The following is a 13017-nucleotide window of genomic DNA, read 5'->3' as shown; positions in this document are numbered from 1 at the left end:
TGCTGTATAATTACATTCAAAATATAGTATAGGTTTTCTGAGGTTAGGTTGTATGAGGTTATCAGTAGTAAATTCTTCACCTGAAGTAGAAAAATGTCATACTGCAGTGAGTTTTTAGAGAAGTGAAGAAATCCTGCCTGGTCCCACATTTTGGATGCTTTTAGCGATTTAAAACCATTCAAACTGAAAATGTTAATATCTGGGAAAATTAGTACATATCTACACTGACTAAACTTACAGGGTCCACTGTTAAGTTTCTGAGTTTCTCACTGTTTTGTCATTGTTAATGTTACTAAGCTAAAATGACGATAATTGACACTGTCAGGAATATTCATCTCCCTCATCAGCTGCGAGGCATCAGTTTATTTAGGTTGATGAATACAGCTGACAGTGTCAACCAGTGTAACTTTAGCATGGCGAAGGGGAACGCATGTCGAGAGCGCCGAACTGCGTCTCATCTATTACCGTGTATTAACTGGTGCCTTAAACACACATTAATTCAATACCATTTAATTCAACTCAGTTTATTTATGTAGCGCTAATTCACAACACATGTCGTCAACACACAGTCCAATCGAATCATACAGACAGATTCCCAGTCAACCACATATTGGTTTACTAGTCAAACCAGTAACAAAATTTTCTAGCTGCTTGTATTGAGTCACTAACTTATAGCATTCACTCTTCCTGGATGAGCAGTAGCACTTGCATTGTGTTGTCGACCTTGCAGCAATTCCTCATACTGAACTTGCATTCAGTCACAGCAGAAAGGAAAACTGCCCTTTAAAAGGAAGAAACCTCCAGCAGAACCAGGTTCAGCGTGAGCAGACATCTGCCACAAGTGACTGGAAAATGTTAGTTTCCGACGTTCAGAGGATTTCTTTCGACCAACTCACTGCGATATCTGTCTACTTCAGGTGAGAGAACTACTGATAATGAAAATTGTCGGAACCTCACTTCAAACGATCCAATCTATTTTTTTTATGTCAGTAGGTTGTGTTAATGATTCACTAGAGAATGAGTCAGCTCACTAAACATTAGCTTTTTGACTGCTTAGTAGTTTGCACAAGCTAGCACTAGCTGTCCTCATTTACACTTTAACCTGGCATATTATAAACTGGATAAACTCAATGCTGACAGGCAATATTTAACAGAGCAAGCATGAATGTTGTTATTACAGTTCAATGGCTTGTTTTATTGAATGTTAGGAGGTTGCTGTTTACTTTATAATTCTGATCATTTTTAAGGCTTTAGCCTTTTACATTTTATTATACATAAAATAAAATAATACATTTTAACCTAAATATAAGCTGTTTTTATGGCATCATATTTAGACATAAATCATTTTAACCAATGAACAACCCAACCCAGTATGCTGATTCAAACCCAGGTGAGCAAAATAATCCAAGCTGGGATGTTTTTACCCAGCCGTTTTGAGAATCAACAGTATTGGATGTGGTTATGTTGAATTAATGCACATTCTTCGAGTCAACGGATGACAGCACTGTGTTCACAACTTTACTGGTAAAAGCAACCAACTTCATGTCTTAAAGCTATGTTTTTATATAGGATTTGTTTTCTGTTTTTGTTGAACAAATACTAAATCATTACAGGAGCCACAGCAGGGTTAAACTCTTAAAAGCAGACTTTCCAGACTGTTTCCAGTCCATAAAGAGCTGGCAGGCTTCATTTACGGTGTGAAAGAATTAGACCACTGCATGTCCACCGCAGCTCCGCCCATTTTTTCCTTATGCTTTGTGTGCTTGACTTCATGTCATTCCTCCTACCCACATCCTTCCTCAATCCCCTGTCAATCACTTCCCACACCTCACAGACTTCCTTTCTTCGCCTCCTGTCTGCTCTGTCTCGTTTTCTCCCTCCCAGAATCAGCCTGGTTCTAAAAGTTTCAGCCTGTCAGAGTGGCAGAGAATTCCATTACTTATCACCAAAAGGACACAGGAAATGCAGTGATATGTCACTCTGGCATACAAAAAAAAACCTCGGCTGCATTAGTTCTGCAACCTGCAAAAACAAAACACAAACAAGGGAATTTTAAATTCTCCTCCTCACATATAAAGCCCTTAATGATCTAGCTCCATCATACATTAGAGATCTGATGGTTCCATATGTTCCTAACAGAGCACTTTGTTCTCAGACTGCAGGTTTACTGGTGGTTCCTAGAGTCTCTAGAAGTAGAATGGGAGGCAGATCCTTTAGTTATCAGGCTCCTCTCCTGTGGAACCAGCTCCCGGTTTTGGTCCGTGAGGCAGACAACCTGTCTACTTTTAAGGCTAGGCTTAAAACTTTCCTTTTTGATAAAGCTTGTAGTTAGAGTGGCTTAGTTTATCAGGGAGGGAGCCTTCCTCCCTCCCTGTTGGATGGAGTAAGGGGGAGTCAGGTTTAGCCTAAACCGGCTCAGTTATGGTTGAGGTGCAAACACACCCTCCATTTATGCTACCTGTATGACCCCTTCTCTTTTCCAATGGTTATAATCAGTCTGACAGAGAGAGGTATCCCAATCCTTGTGGTTTGTAGTATAACAATGACCATCAGCGAGACCCTTTGTGGGTCCCTTGAGACGACATTGTTGTAAATAAGCGCTGTTTAACTAAATAATCTGAACTGAAACTATCTGTGTAGTTATGCTGCTATATATAGGCTTAGGCTGCTGGAGGACATAACAACCACTTTCACCCTCTTCGTTACATTCTCACACTACTCTCCAATTTTGCATTATTTGCTGTTATTTCAGCTTTTAACCTTGTTTTCTCTTTTCTCTTCCTAGAAGCTACACCTGGCCTGTCTCTGAGTCTACCCGTGACACCTTTCTGGAGAGGGGAATCGTCCGAGCTTCTGCTGGCAACAACTTAATGGTCACCCTCTACCGATGATCCACATAGCCCTGTCTTTTAGTGTTTAACCCTTTCTCTCTCCTAGACATGCGATTGACTGAGCTTAACTGTAACTAACTGTATGTGCTCTCTTTCAGACTCTAACCTTGAAAACTGGCTCAGAGTTTATCTGTTCTTTCTTTCTAGGTGAAATGACTAAAGGACCTACATCCATTAACATGTACTTTTCCTTCCCATAGATCGTACTCCTGGATCAGTGCTTCTTTGTTCTCTTTGTGTCTCTGCTCTGTTCTCTCAAACCCCCAGACGGTCGTGGCAGATGACCACTCACACTGAGCCTGGTTCTGCTGGAGGTTTCTTCCTGTTAAAAGGGAGTTTTTCCTCTCCGTTGTCGCTACATGCATGCTCAGTATGAGGGATTGCTGTAAAGTCAACGCCAGCGACTGTCCACTGTCTCTACATGCTCATCCGGGAGGAGTGAATGCTGCAAGTCACTGACTGGATGCAATCTGCTGGGTTTCCTTAGACAGAAATTTTTTTTATCCAATTTGAATAAATAACTAACTCTGACTGCACTGTTCAATGATTAGGATTAATTGGAATGTATGTCCTGACTGTTGTGAAGTGCCTTGAGACAACATGTGTTGTGAATTGGCGCTATATAAATAAAACTGAATTGAATACTTTATGACTTTTAAAGGAAGTTAAAGAGCACCCAATGCCACGTTGCTTCTTTTATTATAAATATTAAGTACTGATAGGTTTCAGATGGAGTCTAACAGAGTTGAGGTCAATTATAGTTTGAAACTGGCATCAAGGGAATTCTGCCAGCATTACTATCTTGACAAAGAACAGGAGCATTATCTCCCTGGCCTCTTTTTGTACTCATATCCTCCTATTCCTATGTTAAGCAGGTAATATTGTGTGTGCGTGTGTGTGTGTGTGTGTGTGTGTGTTCCTGTCTTGGCATCACAGTGAGAACCATTTTCCCGATTTCACCATCAAATTGAGGACCGTTTGCATTGAGGACATTTTGCTGGTCCTCACGACCTATTTTGCTAATGGTTAAGTTTAGGACTAAGGTGTGAATTAGGGTTAGGCATGCACTGGTAAAGGTTAGGTTTAGGGTTATTGTCAGGGTTAGGGCATAGAAAGGGTTGAAAATTATTGAAAATCAATGGGAGTCAACACATGGTTCTCACTACACATAGCCAAACAAGAGTGTGCGTGCGTGCGTGCGTGTCATTATTTTTAGATTTTCACCCATCAGCTCCATTGCCTGGAGTCTACCTTGGTTTGGCACTTTGCTGCTCACGACTGTTGTTTAGCTTCTTCCTCCCAAGAAATTTGCAATTCAGATGAGCGTAGGAAGAGAAGGGCAGTAAGGTAGCACCTGGTGCCTTGCACACCGATGATGAATGTGTAGAACTTTGACCTAAAGGAGGAGTCCAAGCCAAATGGATCGATTTAGTAAGCGCAGCAGAGGAAAAAAAGAGTTCTGTAGGTCAGCAGAGCCACCGGTCTCTGTGTTTTACTGCTGACAGGATGATTGAAAGCTCACTCTCACAAGTTCTAAGGAGAATTTAAGACTGTTTTTACAATCTACCAAAGCATAGTGTCACCCTTTCTTTGCCCCTGGCCTTGGTTCATGCCATTAAGACTTTATGATTTGAATTGTCACTTTACATTTTCTGGATTGAAGTCTTTGCAGGGAAGGCAAAGAGTATTTTTAGCTAGCCACCTTATTTTTAGGTCCTTTCTGTATGTGCAGGGGTAGGTTGCTAAACAATGACGCATTAAAAACATATATTTTTGTAAAAAGTAAATTGCTGAACAAAGTTTAGAGTCATAAACTCCCTGGAGAGTTTTCTCTATTTTATTTAACATTTACCTTTTCTAGAGTATCTGCCGGTTCTTATAAAGTTATAAAAGTCAGTTTTAGGCCTTAGAAAGTTTTAAATATGTCCAGATTTTCCATACTAGATCTCAAAATACTTTAATTATGTTACAAAGTTTTTCGATTTTTATTGTTGGAGAATTGCACTGATTTCTATCAGTGATTCTGCATGTCTTAGTTCTAGGTGAGGTACTGAGGGTTACTGTGCTGTGAGACATATACAAGGCCTGGACATTCAGAACACCCCGCAAACCCTCAGAAGAACGGTTCGCATAGCGACACACAGGGCAGACAATCATTCACACACACTCAGAGAGACAGCAAGCTCAATTTGTGGCAGTGGCAGGCAGAACTGGCAGTTCCAGACTGCCACAGCCTGTACAATCGGTGTGGCACCTTCTGGCATCCTCGCGGCATCCCCTGCCACCCTGTGGCAGGCTGTGGCAGCCCCAGTGGCAGCTCCGGCAGGGCACAGCCTGCCACCGAAACTGCCGGTTCTGCCTGCCACTGCCACAAATTGAGCTCGGCCCTGCTGTACACTCATACCTAAAGGCAAATTAGAGTAACCTTTAACCCAACAGTCATGTTTATGGGCTATGGGAGGAAGCTGGAGAACATGATGAGAACCCATGTGTGTGTAGAACATGCAAACTCCATGCAGAAAGAGACCCCAATCAAGTTTTGAAACCAGGCCTGGGATGCAAGACAACAGTGCTAACTGTTGTGCCACCATGCAGTCCTGCTGGAACATAGACGACATATTTTAACTCTAGCTTTTCTGTCTGCCCACTCCTTGGGTTCAGAAGTAGTTGATATTTGTCAGACTACTTTATAGGGAAATTAGGTTCGACTCTCTATTTACACATTTTAGTTTACAGCTTAGAAATTGAGTGTGACTGCAGTCTTTGGTCCGTTAAACACCTAAAGTAATTTCAACGTATTTTCCTAACAACAAACAAGGCAACATTATTAATTGCAAAAGGCATTTATTTGTCATAGTGATGTGAACAACCAAGAGATGAACATTAAATCCTCTGAATTCCCTGTTCTATGTATAGACTAGGCTTTAAAACAAAACTGGGCCTCACTCCACATTTCCATATTGTACTGAGTTGTCAGAGCATGTGAAGTTTGATTTGCCTGATAAATGTGCTGCAGGGCTCAAATGCAGAATTTCTTCAAAGGCCACTGGAAAACCGTGAAAGCAAGACCAAAAGGGACAAAAGAGCCTGTCAAACTGTCGGCTTGTACGCCAGTCAATTTGTCTTGGCCTCTAATGCTAAATAGGAAAAAGAAAGCGGGCGAGTTTCAGCCAAATCATGTGCGATGAACTGAAGATCCTAGATGAACTCTGTAAAACAAACGCAGCTTCCAGCAGAGGAGGTTTTTTTTTCAAAGAATCACAATTTTATCTTACAAAGAATAGGATTGTGACACAGATGACTGGAAATAGACTTTTCCTTAAAAAAAAAACACATTTTTCAATCTTTATTCAGACATAAGTGGATCACAGTATTAAAGTGAATACTCTTGTTAAACACTCAAGCATTAAAAATGGAAAGTTAAACAGGCAAATCTCACTGTTTTAATCATGTAAATCTGACCAGATCTGTGAGTCTTTCCTTGGAAAGCTTCTACAATATTGCAGCAAATGTTCTGCACCACTCATTTCATTCCAACTTTAATTAAGTTGCTCATACTGAGTGTCCCTGCTTTCTCAAAAGTAAATGCTATGAGTTGCTTCACAATTTTTTTCAACTTTCATTGTTCTAGTATAATTTATCATGACCCTTGTTGACTGAAATGTTGATTACTCCATATTCTAACGTGCCTTGTTAAGATCACATTACGACATTAAATTTCAGTGTATTTCACTTTGATATTATGTGATAGTGCAAGTTTCTGCTTTCAAATCTGAAAAGTGTGGTGTGCATTTATATTTAGCTGCCCTGAGTCAATATTTCTCTTCAATCATTTTGTGACAGATTAGAAGTTGGTCTGGACTTTGACTGGGCCATTCCAACACATTATTATGCTTTGATCTCCGGCTGGAAAGTGAACCCCCACCCACTGCATGATGCTGCCTCCATTTTACCTAAAGGCCAAAACATTCCGTTTTAGTTTCATCCTCACAAAGCCTATTCTTTCAAACGTTTTGCTGTGACCCCTAAATGCCTTGTAAAAAGATGGAAATGAGACATCATTCTTTTAACAGTGACTTTCTTCTTGTCACTCCTCCATAAAGGCCAGATTTGTAGACTGAACTGTGAATTTCTGCTACTCCTCCAGTGCTACAATCGGCCTCTTGGTGGCTTCTCTGATTAATGCTCTCCTTCCCAGCCTGTCATTTCTTTAAATTTCACAATTATGAACCGCTTGTGGGAAAACCTGCAAAATCAGCAGTGAATCAAATACTTGTTCTCCTCACAAATATTACCATGCAAATAAAAACAGGAAAAACAAAAAAAAACATGTTAAAACCAGGCCGAGTTAAATAAGTCTAAGATTATCTTCTTAAAAAATAAAAATAAATGAATAAAGAAGGCCTGTACCATGGTATATTTCATTAAAGGGGAAAGTGTCTCTACATCTTGCTCAATAATAGCTGCAGGAACAAAGCTGTTTTTATAGCATTGTGTTCTACATTTCAGGACATTACTCTGAAGTGAAATTGATGAAACTCACTGTGTAAAGAATGGGAGTCATTTAAAAAAAAAAATTCTCCTGCTGGTAAATATCCTTTATTGGAGTCATAAAACCACATTTCTCAACAGTAGGCTATGAGTAGATTAAAAAAATTACTCAAAATCATCGGCTGTCTATGTAGTACAAAACACCTCCAAGGCAGGTAGTCGCATGATTGGAACAAAACAACCCGTGGTAAACGATTACATTTCATACCTTGATTTTTCAGGCATGAAATGAGCAAAACTACAAAGGTCTGGAACAGTGATGGGGTGAAACAATAAGCACCAGTAAAATGAGCTAAAACAAGTTCATCAATAGGACAAATCAATGATTTAAAAACTAAATTTTTTCTAGACTAACAATCAAACCTACCAGTTGTTTTTTACTACCTGAGAGTTTTTCTGTTACTTTGTGACCAAGTTGACAAATTGTGAATTTGCTCGTGTCTGTGAACTTGGTTTAGCCTAAGAACAAACACTACAGTATCAAGTGTGTAGAAAGGCAACGATGGATCATTATGTAGTCTGAGTTGCATAGTGTCATGCTTCATTGAAAACAAGGTGATGAGTGTTAACATGGTCTTCACAACAATATGCACAATACTACTCTTAGGCCAGTTAAGAGGCTTGAACACTGATAACTAGAGCATCATGCTAACATGAATGAGTGCTTTAGGATTTAAGCCAGACTAGTGAAATTTAAGTTGTACAGAGTTATTGATTCTGATTAACATTAGTTAGGTTCACAAATGTTTTTCTCTAGTTAAATGCTTTCGTTTCCATAGTTTTAAGTACTCATCCCACAACAAGTTAGAGGCATGTAAAATACTTAAACCTGTGTACTCAGGTTATTTAGCAAAGTATGAACCTACTAACTGTTACGGAAACAGTAAATTAACATGATGTGATCACATCTTGTGATTACAGTATGTTGAATACAGCAGCAGGGGGGAGGGGGTATTGTTATTGTAATGGTAGTGTTTTCTTTCTCATTCCTACTGTAAGCACTGGTCTCCTCAATAATAGAGGCTGGAGAGGGCCTACCAGTTTGGTTGCTGTTGGTCTAATACATACTTTCAGTTTTGTCTGCCTCTTAACCAATTAAATTTTCGTTCCATCAACCTGACATAGTAAACAGCTGTGAAACTGACATAAGATAGAGGGTAGACGGTTAGCCAACATTGGATAAAATGACACAATTATGGCAAACATTTGAGAAGTAAATATAAAGATGTTGCCCCTAAAATACTAAAAATGTAAAATGACAAACTTTCCGGGTGTGCTGCTCTGAGCTGGCATTGTGTTCCTCTGTAAGATGCAGCTGATGTGAAATGCTTTCAAAATGGGATGAAGCACCTGTGTCTCCCTACAGCTGTATACCTGACCCTGTCATCTGTTCATCCAGCTGCTTCTCATGAACACTCTGGTGTGGTGTACATCAGAAAACCCCCATCAGTCACACCACACCAGATCATTCATGCTGCCTGAGAAGGGCCGCCTATTATTCTGCTCTTGCCTTCTTTACTAGGTCTGAGCACCATCTGCTCCCCTCCTACGACGTTTTCCCTTGTCTAACCACCTTTCGACCTGCAACATCCTGTTTTAAGGAGCTGCATTAGGAGGCCAGATCTGATATCTGTTGCAACAAATACCCCTCAAACTATATTTTAGGGGAAGTGTAAAGAAGCGATTTAATACTGAATAGAATAAAATAAATGTTTCCTTTGTTGCATAAGCAATGATAACAGAAAAACATGGCTGCATTTTTTGTCCTTCCTACTCTTACTATTACTATTCTTTAAACTGTTCCCTGTTGTTTTATTAGGAGACTGTATGAAGATCTAATTCCAATTAATAAACAGTCTAGGACTATTTTCTAACTTTAACAGTCTTTTTTATTTATGCAGTGAGCTGTGTTGGGAGTTGTAGAATGCTTGACATTCAAATGCTGATGTCTGTTTCAATATAACAAGCAGCAGAAGTGCCAGCAGAATTAAGGACATGTTGATGAAGGACACCATCAGGTCCATGGAGATGAAGGGCGTGGTCTAATCAGACAGACACAGTGAGTTTTAGCAGCACTTTTAACTGATTTGATTTCATGCCTAACTTAAGTGCCTTATTCCCACACTAAAACCCTTTTAACCACTGCAAGATTCTTCAACTTATTCCCCAGTTCAAATGCTTTAGTTCTTAAGATGTAGGATGGTTTAAGCTGTTCCACTATAATGAATGTATTGAATATGATTAAAATTGGTATTAAAACAGTAGTTGAATAAAGTTAAAATACATACATGTGCAGGTAGAGGATGCCACATAATACACCACTGTATCTTACCACAATTTTTAAATTATCAACTAGAAATGTAAATATACATCCAGCTCACAAGATTAGGAAAAACGTGAAGCAAGACATGATGAGATTTTAATGAAATTTCTGGGAAAACAAAAAAAAAATTTATTTTTCATTTTTACAAATATGGTCCACTTGCACTATAGGGACCATTTCCAGAAACTAGGGCAGATACATAAGATAATTAGATATATGAAAAATAACTTGAAATCATCAGTTGTCAGTATAGAATGAACAAACAAATAGAACAAACCAACACATGGTTGCTACATAACATCCTTCTCACACCAGAAAAAGTTAGGTAAAAAAAATAACTAAAGTGCTAAGGAACGAAAGGGTACAAGGCAAAATGAGCAGCACCTGCTGGAGATTTCTTCTGGACCTTGACCAAGTGTTGTTAGCCAGGTGGCAAAGAGGTTTTAATTAACCAAATTTGACCATAATATGCATGTGTTGGGGGGTTTTGAGTTTGAGTTCTGTCTGCTTTCTCTGCACTGCCGTGTTCTACCGTTGCTATTATTTCGGTTCATCAATGCTGTTTAGATTCATCATTTCATCCTTGTGTTTAGATTACTTTTTGTATTCCTCTGTTAGATATGTTATGTCCTTGTAAATCTGGTTCTTCCCTGTTTATGTTCTTTAGTCAGTTTCATTATTACCCATTTCTGTTCGGTTCACACGGCAGGATTTTTATGCCGATTTGTGACCCGATCTTCCCCTTCCGATCTGCCCCAATTACCATGATAGCTCTTATCTTAGATAATCTTAGGAGACATTCCTGCTGTGTGTGGTGTGTTAAAAGTGATCTAGTCTGCTCAAAAGCACGTCAGGAACGTTCCGACCTCAAATTAGGGATATTCAACATGTAGGATTGTCTTGGCCTGATATCCTACCATGTGGGGTGTTTTCAATATAGCCAATCAGAAAGCAAGGAAGCACGCATTAGATGTTTTGTTGTTCCCTTGGATTCCCTGCTGATTAGCCTTCCCCCTAATTAGCTCCTGTGTTCAGTGGTCCATTCTCCACCTTTCCTCAGCATTTATACTTTCTGGTTTTCATTGTTTTCCACTGGTTCCTCCTGTTTGCCTGCTCATGTCCGTTTATTCCAAGATCCTGTTAACCTCCTGCCCATGTTTCACACCTGCCTGTGTTTCATTGCCTGGTCATCCCAGTAAGTTTATTTATTATTAAACCTGTCATCTCCTAATATAATCTGCATTTGGGTCCTTCCTTGGCTAAATATGACCCAATTCTATCAGAACAACAGAAGGACTCAAAATACATTTCCTTTCATACTTCAAAATAAGAGTCTCAATCAAAGATCTGACAAGTGATATAAATTTGAAGCAGTCACCTTGATATTCAGGTTCCATATTAAAAGCTGACAGCAACTAAATAACACTTTGTAACACAGATTTAACTTTGGGGAGAAATATTTTGGCATTCTCATATTGCAAAATCTACACCTTATTCCTAGATAAAACAGTTAAACTGGATATCATAAAACCCTATACTTTTCAGCCTTTGCTGATATACTGAGAGAACTAGCATTTTCTGGTGTATCAGACAGTATAAGAACTTGATTTGTTTTGCTTGGCATGTCCCTGGACTGATCATGTTTCCCCATCAGGTCCAACATCTGGCTTTGTCTGCTGCAGCAAGAAGCAGCCAAATTAAGCATATGTCATCCAAGCAGTTCAGAAGATGGAGCAAAATTAAATAAAACATGGGAAGAAAACAAATGTGTATAAGAAAAGAGTGTATCTATGTTTAATACAGTATATGTGTTGGTTGGTCAGCCTGATATAATAATCATTTATTTGAGAATTTCCAAACAAGTTAAAAACCATCCCTGTCAAAAACAAAAAGAAAAAAATATGATGTCAGAGTCGTGTTTCTAAAAAACTTTTCTGCATCCCAAAAAGGTCACTGACATTTCTCCAGACTAGGTCTGGGAAAACTGTTTTTAAATTTTTTGACAAGAGTGAGTCCGACACCATGACAGAAGACTTGAGTGTCTCAGCATATCAGAAACTAACTTTGAGTCGAGAGCAGCTGTCTGGTTACACCTTAAATCTCTCAGGGCTGATGCCACATCGACACTATAGAAAACACACTATTAAGGCTTAAACAGATATCCTCAACATTTTACTTCAAACTAATAAGGTCATCTAGTCTGAATATTTTATTCTTATTCTTTGAGACTTTTTCCACATCCACCATTCAGTCAGTCTTCTTGAGCTAGGCTCACAGGCTAAAAATAAGTTAAGAATAAGATACCATTCTGCTTTTTGACATTGCAGCAGCTCAGGGATACTCAAAAGTACTAAACAAGAACAAGTTTTTTAGCAACCTGATTATCTCAATGGCTTTGCTGATCTTTTGATCATTCTGTTCTAATTTCTGCATTCTTCAAGCCTCCAAAAGAAAATCTATTACTCATATTAGCTTTTAGGTTATGCAGAACATTATGCATTTTTCATTGGCTATGCGAACCTGTGCTTAAATCCCTCTGGGAGATCCCTGACTTTTTTTTTCCATAAGAGGAGCTGCTTCAGGTTGATGGGCTTTGTACATTAGTTCCTCTGTTTTTCACTGCTTTTATCAATGCAGTTAGGTTCACAGAAGAAACCACTAACATAGCAATGTTATGACTGAACAATGCTGTGCAACAGGGTTATGACTTTATGAAGTTATCTTGATACCGCACCACATTTTTTTTATTTGTTATTGTTTTTTGGAAACATACCAACTGTGGAATCCAAACCAGGACCATTGATAGTAAGTGGGTAACTCCTTCCACTAGGCGGCAGTGTCCACCGAGATCTTACTCAGTGTGGCAGGATGCACCCGTCACAAACATTTTCAGTAAAAAAAACATAACCAAGAATTCTGGCACAGCAGCTACACTTGTGTGGAGTCACTCAAAGTCCATCGAAAGGTATAACTGCAACTAATTTCAACAGATTCTGCTGGTGCCGATATTTGAGTTTTTTTTTTTTTTACTTTTAAAGCAACAGTAGGGAAGAGAAGAAAACCAGCTGAATTTAAAGTAAAACATCTCTGTGTTCTAGCCATACACTTGTGATCATTTCACATGCTTTATACTGTGAAAGTAAATTTAATCATATCAAAATCATATGAAGCTTGACACATATTTGAGATATTTTAAGCGTAGCAGGCCGCTACGCTGAAAATTGTCACCACTACGCTTAAATTAGGCTAATT

General features: G+C 39.0%; 1 long non-coding RNA gene across 2 annotated transcripts in view; it reads left to right on the top strand.

The window, feature by feature from the left end:
- Positions 1–254: 254 nt before the first annotated feature.
- LOC124867529 overlaps positions 255–13017 on the top strand; it is a 28968-nt gene continuing 16205 nt past the window's right edge. The window contains exon 1 of one of the 2 annotated variants that reach the window (XR_007038088.1): positions 255–917. This is a non-coding gene — a long non-coding RNA (uncharacterized LOC124867529). Of the gene's footprint in view, positions 918–9376; positions 9502–13017 lie in introns of those variants that run through there. The other variant, XR_007038091.1, reaches the window with a different exon arrangement.

The sequence above is a fragment of the Girardinichthys multiradiatus genome, chromosome 1 (genome assembly GCF_021462225.1).
Source record: "Girardinichthys multiradiatus isolate DD_20200921_A chromosome 1, DD_fGirMul_XY1, whole genome shotgun sequence".
Classification (NCBI taxonomy): Eukaryota; Metazoa; Chordata; class Actinopteri; order Cyprinodontiformes; family Goodeidae; genus Girardinichthys; species Girardinichthys multiradiatus.
Note: the sequence above shows the minus strand (reverse complement) of the source record. Positions and strands in the feature narration are given on the sequence as shown.